This window comes from Schistocerca cancellata, chromosome 8, assembly GCF_023864275.1.
Source record: "Schistocerca cancellata isolate TAMUIC-IGC-003103 chromosome 8, iqSchCanc2.1, whole genome shotgun sequence".
Classification (NCBI taxonomy): Eukaryota; Metazoa; Arthropoda; class Insecta; order Orthoptera; family Acrididae; genus Schistocerca; species Schistocerca cancellata.
Window position 1 is genome coordinate 63,361,516 of NC_064633.1, and position 14,576 is coordinate 63,376,091.

At 39.8% G+C, this 14,576-nt stretch overlaps 1 protein-coding gene across 2 annotated transcripts in view; it reads left to right on the forward strand.

The window, feature by feature from the left end:
• Window positions 1-14,576, forward strand: part of LOC126095244 (ubiquitin-associated protein 1) — a 98,272-nt gene that overhangs the window by 38,455 nt on the left and 45,241 nt on the right. The gene's annotated exons all lie outside the window — the stretch shown is intronic.

Consider the following 14,576-nt stretch of genomic DNA (forward strand, 5'->3'; position numbering starts at 1 on the left):
GAAATCCAGAAAGTAGTTAAACACTGTCAAAATGGAAGTAATCCTAGACTAAAACTCCCAACAAATCTGATTAGGCTCAGACAGCAAGTACATGATATAAACCAGCTACTACTATGCAGGTTTTCAAGGAAAAATACAATAGGGCCAAGAAAACTTTTAAAACTGAAATTGTTAACCTAAGGAAGCAGATTAACAGCAAAACAATAGAACAGTCTCACAACATAAGCAAAGCATCTTGACAAATATCGAAAAGGTCCCAACAAGATGAATGTGGAACCACTCAGCATAAGACATGATGGTAACCTTATAAAAAACCCAGATACTATATGTAATATTTTTAATAACTACTACATTTCTGGTGAACAATCAACCCATACTATAGATTCACAGATAGACACCCGATGCCATCTCACCCAGTGTACCAAATTTGAATTTGTGGAAGTGAATGAGCAGGAGGTTCGCAGGGCAAAGTACATGCTGAAGAAAAAATTTTCATCTGGATGGGATGGCATATCTAGTGCTATTATTAAAGTGTGCCTAAAAGAAATCTATAAACCTCTTACTCATGTGATTAATTGCAGCATTAGAGAAAACATGTATCCAATGGTTCTAGAAATGAGTGTAGTGAAACCAGTGAATAAAAAGGGATGTAAGGAAGATGTCTCCAACTATAGACCAATATCATTAATTCCCACTTTTAGTAAGATATTCGAAAGCATTATCCTTTCTCCACTTAGTGACTTTTTCACAAAACATAAACTGCTTGTAGATTCGCAACATGGCTTCAGAAAAACGCTAAATACAACCACAGCAATTACACAGTTCATCCAGGAAGTTTACTGTCTGTCGGACCAGAAGATGCAGACTGCAGGCATATTTTTGGACCTGACAAGAGCATTTGATACGGTAAACCATTGGGTACTTCTTAAAAAGCTAAAATATTATAGTATTGGGGATCAAGCCATGAATCTTCTAATCATGTACCTGCTGAATTGTAAGTAAAGCACTAAATTGTCATACAAACTAGATAATAAAATCATGAACTCCCAGTCCACTAATGAACCTGTATTACAAGGTGTACCACAGGGCTCAATCCTTGGACCCTTTCTCTTCCTTTTACATATTAACGACATTGCACAACCTATTAACTCCCATATTGTAAGCTATGCTGATGACACGTCACTCTTATTCTATGGGAGTGCATGTAATGAGCTAGAATCTCTTGCTACTAGTGGTGTAACAGAAGTAACAAAATACTTCAACGATCAGGGACTCAAGGTGAATGTCACCAAATCCCAACTACTGACATTTAAAACAAGCAGTTCTCACCACAATAATATGAATAGTGTGTGTAATATCCCTGCAACAGAAAATGGTAACTGTAAATTCCTGGGTGTGTATGTTGATGAAAATTTGCAGTGGACGTACCACATTAATTTCATATGCGGAAAAGTCAGTAGGGCCATATATCTCCTCAGCCAGCTCTCAAATAGTCCCTAGCCAAGCACTGAAATTAGTATATTATGGAACACTTTACCCCTTTCTCAATTATGGAATTGAAAGATGGGGCTGTGCAGCTAATATACATTTAAAAAGCATACTACTACTACAGAAAAGAGCGATAAGACATATACATGGGATGGGAAATAGAGATTCATGTCATGAAGTGTTTGTGCAGCACAAATATCTGACAATATGTTCTCTGTACATCTTCAGAATAGTTGTATTTTTTATGAGTCAACCAACAGAAGCTATCAAGGAGAGTGATGTACATGATCACAACACTAGAACAAAGAGTAACTATTTCTGTAACAGAACAACATTAAAAATGACTGATACAAGTCCATATATCAGTGGTTTGATTTGGTATAACAAGCTACCAAACTCTCTAGGAACGTACACGGGAAATGTTTTTAAAACAAAATTAAAATCTTTTCTAATAGAAAAATGTTTATATTCTTTCAACGAATTTTAAGATAGTGATTGTAACATGAGGCATTAGCATATCAGTTGTAATTTGATAAATGTAAAAAATAGACATCAGAAGCAACAGGTACAGAATATAGTGTATTTTATAAATGTAAATATAACCATAGTATTAAGTCTGGCGTTTGCAAAAGGCATCATTACGATGGCTCCATGCAAAGAAAATGTAAATAAAAATAAATAAATAAATAAATAAATAAAAGATTTCTGGTAGGTCTTGTCTCTTTATCTATTTGATCCTCTGCTTTCAGTAGTTCATCTCTCAAGGTAACCATTCATCTTCTACTGTATTCCTTTCCCCCATTCTAGTCAATCATTGCCTAATACTCACCCTGAAACTCTCAACAACCTCTCACCATACAGTGGAGATGCTGAGTCGGAAGATAGGCACAACAAAAGACTGTCTGCAGTCTCTGGCAACTGTAGCCACTGAGTGTGGCTACAGTTGCCTATCTGTGACTTAGCATCTCCGCTATGTAGTGAGTGGCAACTTTCCTTTTCATAATATTGTTACATTCCATCCGTCATTTTCTGTGTTTGGTCTCAACAACCTCTGGTTCTTTTGCCCTCAGCTGCTCAGCATTTCTTTGCTGGGTATGGGCGTGGTGACCCCAGGGATCCTGAAGTGGGTACTAGTAAGCACTGCCACTCCTGTTACCGTAAGTTCTGGGCATGCTTCAGAGATCACTTTAGGATATGGCAGTGTATCATTGTGTGCCAGAGGGAATGTGAATGGGAATCTTGGCTTGACCACCTGGATTGTGAGGATGGTTAAAATCCTCTATTTAAAAAAAAAGAGAGAGAGAGAGAGAGAGAGAGAGAGAGAGAGAGAGAGAGAGAGAGAGAGAGGAGGGGCAACAACTTCAGTCTCAGGGTGTTCTGCGTGCCTATGAGATAATGGCTGTTGGGGTGGGACAGTCATTAGTGGGCAACCTACGGGGAAACTGATGCACCTCAGGCAAGTAGGGCTCTATGTGAGGAGACACTTATTTCACCTGCCACTTGTGGGACTGAGACGGAAGCATCGAACTCAAACTTATCAACTCCCGGCATCATGACATGTACAATCTGAGAGTACACATACCTACATATCCAAATTAATGAAGGAGGCTAGTCGTCCTGAGAGTCAAATTGTGTTTAGTAATAGGGCTCAATGAGTCGTAAGTGAGAATGTGTCTGTGGTGACCAAGAGAAAGGACGGGACATTTGAAAAAGCGTCCCTCTTCTATATTCGTAAACGCCCAAAAGGGCTTACTGGTAAAGTCTATGAAGCGGTTACAAAATGGATTCTTATTGGTTGAGACGAGAAGGGCAAAACAGGCATAATTCCTTAGAAAGTCACAAAAATTAGTGTCTGAGACATAATTGTTTGGTTGCATAAATCTCTCAACTCAAGCAAGGGTGTGGTCATGTGCTGTGTGATGTCTGATGTTTGGTTTATGGGGAGTCAGCTGCGCATTCATAAGCACCCGTACAAACTCCCAATTTTTACACCATCCAATCTAGGCACTGTCACAGATGATGATGATGATGATGATGATGATGATGATGATAACACGAACACCTAGTCCCCAGGAAGAGAAAAACCATGTGCTGTGATGATATGAACATCAACATCACAGATTTTCAACAAGAATGGGCATTACAGGGGATAGTGCATGCAGAGCAAAGGACGCAAAACAATAATGGAGAAATTGAGAGGACCACCACCTTTATTGTGACCTTCAGTTCTTGAGTACTGCCTTAACTGCATGTAACACATCTACTAAGGAGACTGTCTACACTATGCTTGTCCGTCCTGTTTTAGAATACTGCTGCGCGGTTGGGGTCCTTACCAGATGGGATTGAAGAAGTACATCGAAAAAGTTCAAAGAAGGCAGCATGTTTTGTATTATTGTGAAATATGGGAGAGAGTGTCACTGAAATTATGCAGGATTTGGGTTGGACATCATTAAACCAAAGGCATTTTTCATTGCAACGGAATCTCTCACAAAATACCAATCGCCACCTTTCTCCTCCAAATGCGAAAATATTTTGTTGACACCGACTTACATAGGGAGCAACAATCACCATGATAAAATAAGGGAAATCAGAGCTCCTATGGAAAGATACAGGTGTTCGTTCTTTGCACGCACTATATGAGATTGGAATAATAGAGAATTGTGAAGGTGGTTCGATGAATCCTCTGCCAGACCCTTAAATGTAATTTGCAGTGTCCATTTAGATGTAGATGTAGAACATATCATGGCAGCGTACCTCTGATTTATGGTTAGGTCGCACATGTCGTATCACACAGAGATTGTGTTGCCACACCAAAGTTGACAACATGAATCGATACTGCAGGCATCAGGGAGAGCTTGCTTCAGTCTGCACTGATGTGTGGGAGGTACCCCTGGAGACCATACCTCCCCCCTCAGCATAGCAGTGCCCTTACACTGAGGTTAATATAGTGTTGAGCTAGCAACAGCTCTCCCCCTTCATGACCTCATCTTATGGACTCTACATCATAGTGTAGGACCAATGTAATAGTTAAAGTTTCTGATGGACTTGCCCATTTAAATGTGAAACATTGTACTGCAAGAGAACAGTTTGTTAATTAGTGCATCAAGTGATGTGATGCTAGCCAGTGACAGTTGTTACTTATCCAATACTCCTGTGGCAAAGAAATGTGCAAAGTTAAGAAAATCATTTTTTCATTTGTGTAATAAGGTGAACTAATATTTCATGTATTCTGGTTTAATGTGCCACCTTATTGAGCAATCAACGAACCCCCAGTTGTAACTGCCAATTGTAATTTTGTCTGGTCACAACATTACCTACGCCCTATGTGGTGCCACAAATGCCAGCATTTTGGCCATACAAAGCTGAGGTGTGGTGGTGAAGTGGCCTTTGGGTTGTGTGGAAAGTCAGCCTATGAAGCTGGGACTGACTGCCCCAGCAATCTGCATGAGCTGCTTTGGCAGCCACCCAGGCTGCAACTGAGAGAGCCCTGTTTTTGCTGAGCAATGCAAAAGTCAGGAAATAAAAGAGGTCAAGCAGATCCCGTATGCAGAAGTCAAAAAAGAAAATAAGGTGTCAAAACCCCCTGCCTTTGCCACTTCGTATGTTTCCACAGTGCAGAAGCCTGTTCCAAAGATTATACCTTGATACTAACAGTATTCAATGTACCACCAATACGTTTTCCTGCACCTGTACATGCTAAAGCAAAGTGAGTAGAGACATCTCTCTATCTAGGCAGCTACAGCAGTAGTAGTATTGAGAAGGCACTTCAAAAGCCCCCTTTGCCTACTGTCCTCAAAGGGAAAGAGAGCAAAGAAGGTCGCAACGTATGCGTCAAAAGCTGTCCCAGGCACCATCGGACATCATTCTGGTATGTCTGATTGATGAGGATATCACGGATTTCGATGCCTTGTCACTAGATTTAGGCAGTCCCTTCTCTCCCCCTTGATGTACAAGTCTCTCACCACCCAAGTGCAAGGGCAGAGGTAAATGAAAACCACACTGCTAAAATGGCTCCCATATTCCAGCGGCATATGAATGGATATGGGACTCATCTGCAAGAAATGAGACTCCTTGTACAGGCCTGACTGTTTTGCCTCTGTCTCCAAGGGACTAATTTTAAACAGACTGATGTGCCTGTACTTGGAGTCTATCACATCCACGGAAAAAACGATCATACTGGTGACAGGATGAAAAATAGGGTAGCAAATTCGTCAAAGACACATTCCACTCCTCACCTGTGCCCTTAACCACAACATTACAAGCAATCGCTGCTCAGATAGTGGTGCATATTGCTGTCACGGTGTGCTTTGTGTACTACTGACCCATGAGATAATTGACAGTGAGGTCCTCACACATCTTCTTGATAATCTAACCCATCCCTCTCTCCTTTTGGGGACTTTAGTTCACGCAGTGCGCCATGGGGTTCTAACACCACTTCCCCAATGGCTCGGATCATTAAGTACCTAATGTGGATTACAGACATCATGTTGATGAACTTGGGTCAAGCTACACAACTCACCACTGCTATGGGTTTGTCTAATGCGTCAAAAGCTGTCCCAGGCACCATCGGACATCATTCTGGTATGTCTGACTGATGAGGATATCACGGATTTCGATGCCTTGTCACTAGATTTAGGCAGTCCCTTCTCTGCCCCTTGATGTACAAGTCTCTCACCACCCAAGTGCAATGTCTGCCGCTCGTGGTCTCGCGGTAGCGTTCTCGCTTCCCGAGCACGGGGTCCCGGGTTCGATTCCCGGCGGGGACAGGGATTTTCACCTTCCTCGAGATGACTGGGTGTTTGTGTTGTCCCCATCATTTCATCTTCATCCAGGAAAGTGGCGAAATTGGACTGAGCAAAGATTGGGTAATTGTACGGGCGCTGATAACCACGCAGTTGAGCGCCCCACAAACCAAACATCATCATCTCACCCAAGTGCAAGGGGTGCTTGCTGTAGCTGCCTGCTTGCCAGTCCTTGCACATAGTGCTGAATGGGGAATGGACGACCTTTACAGTAGTAGCTATACCCTATCTGGATCTATCTGCCTGATAAAGCATATCCCAAAAGGAAGCCACTGAGATAGTTGCTCAAAATGCTAACAGGATGTTTTGCAGGCAGTTAGCTGATTTTGAGGAGTGTGACAGTGTGGGACAGGGAGGATCACATTGCATCCACTTTTGATAGCTTTTCAAAAATATTTGAAAAGGTTGTGTTAAAGTGCCCGTAGTAAGACACATTTTTGGCATAAATTAAAGAACATCATGTAGAAACCTCTTCAAGGAAATGGGTATTCTAAACACTGTTTCTGAGTGTAATTATTCCTTAACGAAATTTGTTGTAAGTAATATGTCTCTGTTTCTAACCAATAGCTCAATACATAGTATCAGTACTAGGAATATGGACAATCTACACAAAAACCTAAAATAACTTACCTTGGTCCAAAAAGAGGTTCAATAGTCACAAACACACATTTTCAATAAAGTAAAAACTTCTGTTAGATTTCAGTTTTGACAGCACTTGGTCACAATAATCAAGATTAGGTATTTTGTGTATGATAAATTTATTAAAAGTGCATAACTGTGTTTCATCTGACTGTGTATTAATTCTGTAAATATTTGCAGTTCCAGTTTACGTTAACATATTCACATATTTTGACAAGAGTAATATATTCAAATGTTTTATGTTTCTTATTTTATATTTTCTGAGGGTGATAATCATCTCATTTTTGGATCTGTGGAACAAAAACTGGATCTAATCTAATCCTGCTGATGAGTCCATCCTGAAGTCAATGGGAACACCTAGGAGACAGAGTGGGCCCTTGGTGGAGTCATGAGTGTTGGTCTGCTGTCAGAGACAAGAGGCAGCTGTGTATAGAATTAACTGGTGCTCTACAGATGTGAATCTTGCAATCTTTGAAATGTGAGCAAAAGTGCGGAAAATAATTTGAGAAAATAAACAGAGGCTTTGCAAAAGTTCCTGAACTCCATCAGTTGGTCCACATCTGCAAGTAAAGCATGGGAAACCATCAGGAGCATCTGAAGGCAGAATTCATGACTACCAGTAGTAGCTGTACAAGAGCAGGGGTGCCTCCTAATATTGCTGAGAGACGTCACTTAGACAGTGGCTCAATCACATAAGACCATTGCAGCCAATTCTAGCCATCTGTCGTCATCAGGAGGCACAGGAGAGGGTTGGTTTTTATTTTTGTTCCACCAACACTGAGGAATATAACCAGTCTTTCGCTCCGTGGGTGTTGGTTCTTCATTGTCAGTAGCTTGTGATATTACACCCAATCACGACCTGATAATGTACAGCATGTTGAAACAGTTGGATCTGTGGTTGAAGGATGTCCTCCTCCAGCTTTTTAATGAAATTTGAGTGACTGGAGATTTTCCCAACTTGTGGAAAGCATCTATTTTAATCACGATTTTAAAACAAAGGAAGGATTGGACCAACCCCATTAGTTATCATAGAATTAGTCTAACAAGCAGCATAGGAAAGACAAAGGAGGATATGGTCAACCGGTGCCTAGAGTGGGTTCTTGAAACCACATCCCTACTTATTCGGTCCCAGTGCAGGTTCAGGAGATATCACTCCCCAGTCAATGACCTGACCCTGCTCAAAGCAGCAATTCATCAAACTTGCTTCTGTAAGAAACTTGATGATCATGTGGTTGGAGGAATGGTCTAACACCATAGTTTTAAATTCTCATTGGAGAAAACTATTATGTTGATTTTAATCACTCCCAGTCTCTTTTTAAATGTACCTGTTTTAAAACAGCGGGTACTGTTCTCACTTTTAAGGAAAAGGTGCAACATCTGGGCCTTGTGTGATGAGCTCATGTGGCTGCCACATCTTAAAGAACTGAAACTGAGATGTCTCATAGCTCTTGGGAAGCTGACTGGTATGTGTGCTCCAACTATATAGGGCCTCCATGTGATCCCGGCTTGAATATGGATGCCAGGTTTATGGATCTCATCACAAGGGTATTAGGCTGTCAACAGGGGCTTATTGCATGAGTCCAGTTGCTAGCCTGTTTGTAAAGGCTGGTGAGCCTCTACAGTCTATTCAACGTCTGCTCCAACCACACAAGGGTTTGTCCATTCCAAAAATTGCAAGTATCCATCTCCATTCCACAGCCCCCACTGGAGTGGCTGTTACCTCATGTCATTTGGAATTTGTGAGAGGAAGAGCGTTGAGTTACTATGGGGAGGGGAGGGGGGCGGGGGGAGCATTATGGTCCAAAGTCAGGGATGGAGTAGGAGGTCCCCCTAGCATCTAAAGAGGTCCAGGTGACTTTTTGAATTGACTGCTTACAGAAAGAATTGTACCTCACACTATACTTTCAAAACTTAAATTTAATATGATTTTACATTGCCGAACATTTTTATAAACGTTTACACAGCTGAGTCCAGGCAGGGGGATTTTATTGGCTGCTCTGTCGTGTTGCCCAACATTGCCCTCAGGATGGGATTCCCAGAGTAGTTCTCAGTTTATTATGTGGAATTGTTTGCTATACTGAGGGCACTGGAGCAGATGAAGAAGCAACATGGCATGAAATTCCTCATCTGCTCAGATTCCCTTTGTGTCCTCCTCACTATTGGTCAGATGTACCCAGAAAATTAGGTTATGCAAGAAGTGGAGGATACACCCCTTCTCTTGCAATGGCAAGACAAGGAAATCATTCAGGGCACACAGGGATTCAGGAAAATGAGCTCACTGATGAGGCTGCCAAGGAGGCTTGCTCCCTTCCATCTTCTGCTCGCTGTGCGTTCCCCGACAGGCTGGCAGAAAGTGAAGAGTAATAAGCTATGCTCTGTGAAACATTCAGTGCAGGCGTGACTTACCTCCTTCCGACCAAGATAAGCTGAAGAAGTATCCTTGCACAGCTTACAGTGGACACTGCCCATTGACGTACGGCTTTCTTTTACTTTGCGAGGACACAGCAGTGTGTAAAATATGTGGGACACAGCTATAGATACAACATGTTTTTATTGAGTGTGTTTTATATAACAATGTGAGGGCTGATCTGGGTCTCCTAACTACCCTCTATTTTAACTGAAAATCAATTGAGTATGATTTGTGTATTAACATTTCGTGTGATGTACAGAATTCTTCCCAAAACATTGAGTGTGTGATTTTGTGTCACAGAGTTGCTTGGCTTGGTCACCCATTATTTCTAAGTAGGTAGCCATGCAGTCACCTGCCCCCTTTTTAACCCTGTTTGTATTGTGGTTTTATCCTTGACTTTATCTAGTTATTTTGTTGTTTTTCTTCTGACTTTTATTGAGAGCCTTGCTGTGATGCTCACCTTATCAGGTTGGTCTTTTCAATTATTGTGTGTGAATGCAACTGCATTTTCCATTTTATTATTATTTTTTAATAGATTTTCACCATGCTCGTCTGTATATCATTCAAGGAAAAACACAGATTAACTTGCTGTTTAGCACTCTCACCCACAACTCTTCAAAATCTGAAACCTATGATGTCTTCCACACATACAACCTTCTTTCATTATTCTTAAACCACATGTTAGTGATGATTAAATTATTATTATTATTATTAATATTATTATTATTTTTATTTATTTATTTTTTTTTTAAGCACACACAGTAAACATTGTATTTTATTTGCTCCGCATCTTTCAACATCCCTCCTTAAAATACAATGTTTGTTTTTAATGACTGTAAATCACAAGCTTCAAAAATTTAGGTATCACACAGTCATGGTAATTGTTTCATAATAGCATTTCTAAATTTCTCAAACTTTGATCTTTGTAGAGCTTTGGTCAGTATGTCTGCTAATTGTCGTCACAATAAACATTTAGATGAACACTGTCATCTTCTTCACTTTCTTTTTTCTTATAGAAAAGACCATAATTCTTGGAACCTTGTAGATATCTAAGAGTTCTTTTTACATTTTTGTAATCCCTTTTCTTGGGGTCTTCTGTGAAGCAGCTCTCATAGTTTACTGTAAATCCAAGATCTGGTATGGTTTTACATGACAAATAAAGAAGGTTTCCTATGGCTTCACAATAAATAAATTCAGTGTGTTTGTTTTCTTGATTTTCTTCATTTGTCTTTCCCCTCTGGAACTATTAGAGTCTTCATGGCCTTACAGTCAGTCATATTGAATTTTTCTAGTACTTTCTTTGCATACTGTTCTTGGTGTAAAAAATATTCCATCCCCTCTCTTCATTATTTGTATCCCTAAGTATATATCTGGATTTTCTACCACAACCATTTCAGATTTCTTCTTAAGTTTCTTTGGTATATTTTCAATTTTCTCCAAGTCTTTTCCTGTTATGATTCCACCATCAACATGTATAGCCATGTACATTTCTTCAGTTGCATCTTTAAATATGCACTGATCTGATTTCGATTGAATTAGTCCTTCTGATTTTGGGAAATCTGTCAAAGTTTTATTCCATCTGGATGAGGCATGTTTAAGTACATACAGAGCTTTCTTCAAAACACAGATTTTTTCCAGCTTCTTTGTACCCTTCAGGTATCTTCATACAAATTTCTACATCCAGTTTCCCATAGATTAATGCTGTTTTGACATCAAACACTCTCATATGGAAATTTTTCTCTGCTGTCAGTGCAAAGAACAGTCTCAATGAACATATATCTACTACTGGGCTGAAAATGTCTTCAAATCTATATCCTTTTCTAGTTGACATCCTCTGGTAACTAGTCTGGCCTTATATTGTCCATCATCTTTGACTTTAAAGATCGATTTGCTTGTTAAGATTTCTTTCACTTTTGCTTCCTCTGGACTAACCAACTTCCATGTTTCATTCTGTTGAAGAGATCTCTTTTCGTCTTCAATTGCTTTTAACCAATTTTCTTTGTCTGGACCACTCATACATTCTTCATAGGTAAGTAAAGCTGTTTCATAATCATTATATTTTACAAGTATTTTTCAGACTAGTTCTTTTCCTAAGGTTGTAGTTTCTTGTGTCTTCATTGCATGTTATTACTTCTTGATTTTCTTCTCCTTGATTTTCATGGTCTTCTATTTCATTTTCTTGATTGCTAGTACCATTTCATAGTTCACCAATAACAAGATTTTTCTGTAGAGTTTCTTTTGTCACTTTCTGCGCAAATTCACCATCTCTTGACCCAACAATATTTCTTCTGCATCAAACAGTCTGTAGCCATTTGGTGCATAACCAACAAAAATGTATGCATTACTTCTTACATATGGTTTCTTCAAATAGCCTAAATTTTTGGCAAAAACTCTTGATCCAAAAATTTGAAGTCTTGACAGATCTGGTCTTTTCCCAAATCACTTCTCTGCAGGTGTGGCACTTTGATTGATTGATAGTTGGGCTTCTATTGATTAAGTATGTAGCTGTGAGCACTGCCTCTCCCCGTAGCTCTTTCTTTAGTTTGCTATCAAATATCATCTCTCTTGCCGTGTTCATTATTGTCAGATTTAGTCTCTCTGCTTTCCCATTGAACTGAGGGCTATAAGGAATACTATAGTCTAGCACAATTCCTTTTCCTTCACACCAATTCTTAAACTCATGGCTGGTGTATTCACCATCTTTACCACATCTTATTTTTGACACTTTTGTATTGGACTTATTTTCACTTTCTAACACACATTTTCTTGTGAATCTTTCAGCCTCTGACTTACATCTTAACAAGGTTACACAGAAATGAGTGAAATCATCTAAGAATGAGATTTTCACTCTGCAGCGGAGTGTGCGCTGATATGAAACTTCCTGGCAGATTAAAACTGTGTGCCCGACCGAGACTCGAACTCGGGACCTTTGCCTTTCGCGGGCAAGTGCTCTACCAACTGAGCTACCGAAGCACGACTCACGTCCGGTACTCACAGCTTTACTTCTGCCAGTACCTCGTCTCCTACCTTCCAAACTTTACAGAAGCTCTCCTGCGAAACTTGCAGAACTAGCACTCCTGAAAGAAAGGATATTGCGGAGACATGGCTTAGCCACAGCCTGGGGGATGTTTCCAGAATGAGATTTTCACTCTGCAGCGGAGTGTGCGCTGATATGAAGCTGCAGAGTGAAAATCTCATTCTGGAAACATCCCCCAGGCTGTGGCTAAGCCATGTCTCCGCAATATCCTTTCTTTCAGGAGTGCTAGTTCTGCAAGTTTCGCAGGAGAGCTTCTGTAAAGTTTGGAAGGTAGGAGACGAGGTACTGGCAGAAGTAAAGCTGTGAGTACCGGACGTGAGTCGTGCTTCGGTAGCTCAGTTGGTAGAACACAGTTTTAATCTGCCAGGAAGTTTCATATCAGCGCACACTCCGCTGCAGAGTGAAAATCTCATTCTGGAAACATCCCCCAGGCTGTGGCTAAGCCATGTCTCCGCAATATCCTTTCTTTCAGGAGTGCTAGTTCTGCAAGTTTCGCAGGAGAGCTTCTGTAAAGTTTGGAAGGTAGGAGACGAGGTACTGGCAGAAGTAAAGCTGTGAGTACCGGACGTGAGTCGTGCTTCGGTAGCTCAGTTGGTAGAGCACTTGCCCGCGAAAGGCAAAGGTCCCGAGTTCGAGTCTCGGTCGGGCACACAGTTTTAATCTGCCATGAAATCATCTAACATTGTCATGTAGTACCTATATCCTTTAAATGTTGGGGTTCTATCTCTCAGTATGTACGATTTCAAGAGGTCTTGTTGCTTTTTCTCTCACAGTAGAAAATGGTTTTCTTGTTAATTTAGCTCTCACACAAACTTTGCACAATTGTTATGCTGAACATAAACGATTAGGAACTCCTTCACACATTCTCTTGATCTTTGAAGTACAGCTTATGCCTGGATGACCTAGTTTCTTATGCCATTCTTGTTTTTCTTCTTGTGTCATTAGTGATTGCATTCCTGATTTAATGTTCACTTCATACAACCAATTTCTTGTTTTTTGACCTTCCAAAACAGGTATTTCACCTTTATAGATTTGAACAGAATGTTTAGTAAATGCAACTGTACAATCTTTTTCAGTTATTGCATTTACAGACATTGGATTTCTGCTCAGTTCAGGAACATTCATAACATCTTTTACAACACAGTTACAAACTTTCCTGTTGCTACTGTTTTCATTGATCCACCTTGTTCGGCAACTTTTACAATACTATCATACTGTCTCACATTTGTTAACTTGTCCACTTCAATACACAAATGTCCTGTACATGCACTATCAACAACCATGACCATATCTTGTTTCTCATTGGCTTCTTGTGAAATCTTTCCTTTGTTACATTCACATGCGATATGTGCAGTGTCTTCCATCTTCTTTTCTTCATCAATGTCTTGTTTTCTTGATGACTAGATCTTCTTTTATGTCTTCAAAAGTGCAAAATGATATTCTTTCGCTGTCTTTGTTCTGAAAATAACAATCTTCTTCTTTGTGGATAGTCTTTTTGCAATGAGGACAGGGCTTGAAAGATCTCAATTTTGGTTCTTGAATTTTATTTTTATTTTTATAGTAACACTCTTCTTCTTTGTGATTATTCCTCTTGCATATAGAACAGCATTCTTTCTTCTTATGCTTCTTGCATTCTCTTGCAAAATGTCCATGACCACCACAATTTTTACAAAGTTATATCTTTTATTTTATTTTTGTTAAACCCAATATCTCTTCTTGATTATTGTTTTTCAGTTGTTCCTCTTCTCTTATAAGCCTTGCAGTTAGATTTTCCATAGTCTTCTCACCACTGGGTGATGAATCCATGCTGGAGAAAAGTGTTTGTATTCTTCTGGCAAAATAGACAATATCTTGGGTATGACCATAATATCTGTCATCTTTTTCTGACTGGAGATGATTCAGTTCATATACTATATTCTGTAGTGCACTTATATTACTAGCTATGTCTCTGGTTTTATCATACTTGAAACTATAAAATTCGTGAAGCAACTGCTGAGTTCTTTGAGACGCAACTCTTTTATAAATTGCTTTAAGTTTATTCATACATTGCCTTGCAAGTTTCACAACACCGTATCAATTGTTCTCATTATAAAATGTTTTGCCTTGCTGTCCATTTTCTGCCATTTTTTCTGTTTTTCTAAAGTTTTGCAATGTTACATTATTTCAGTTCCATCCACAATATCACACAGGTTGTTGTTGT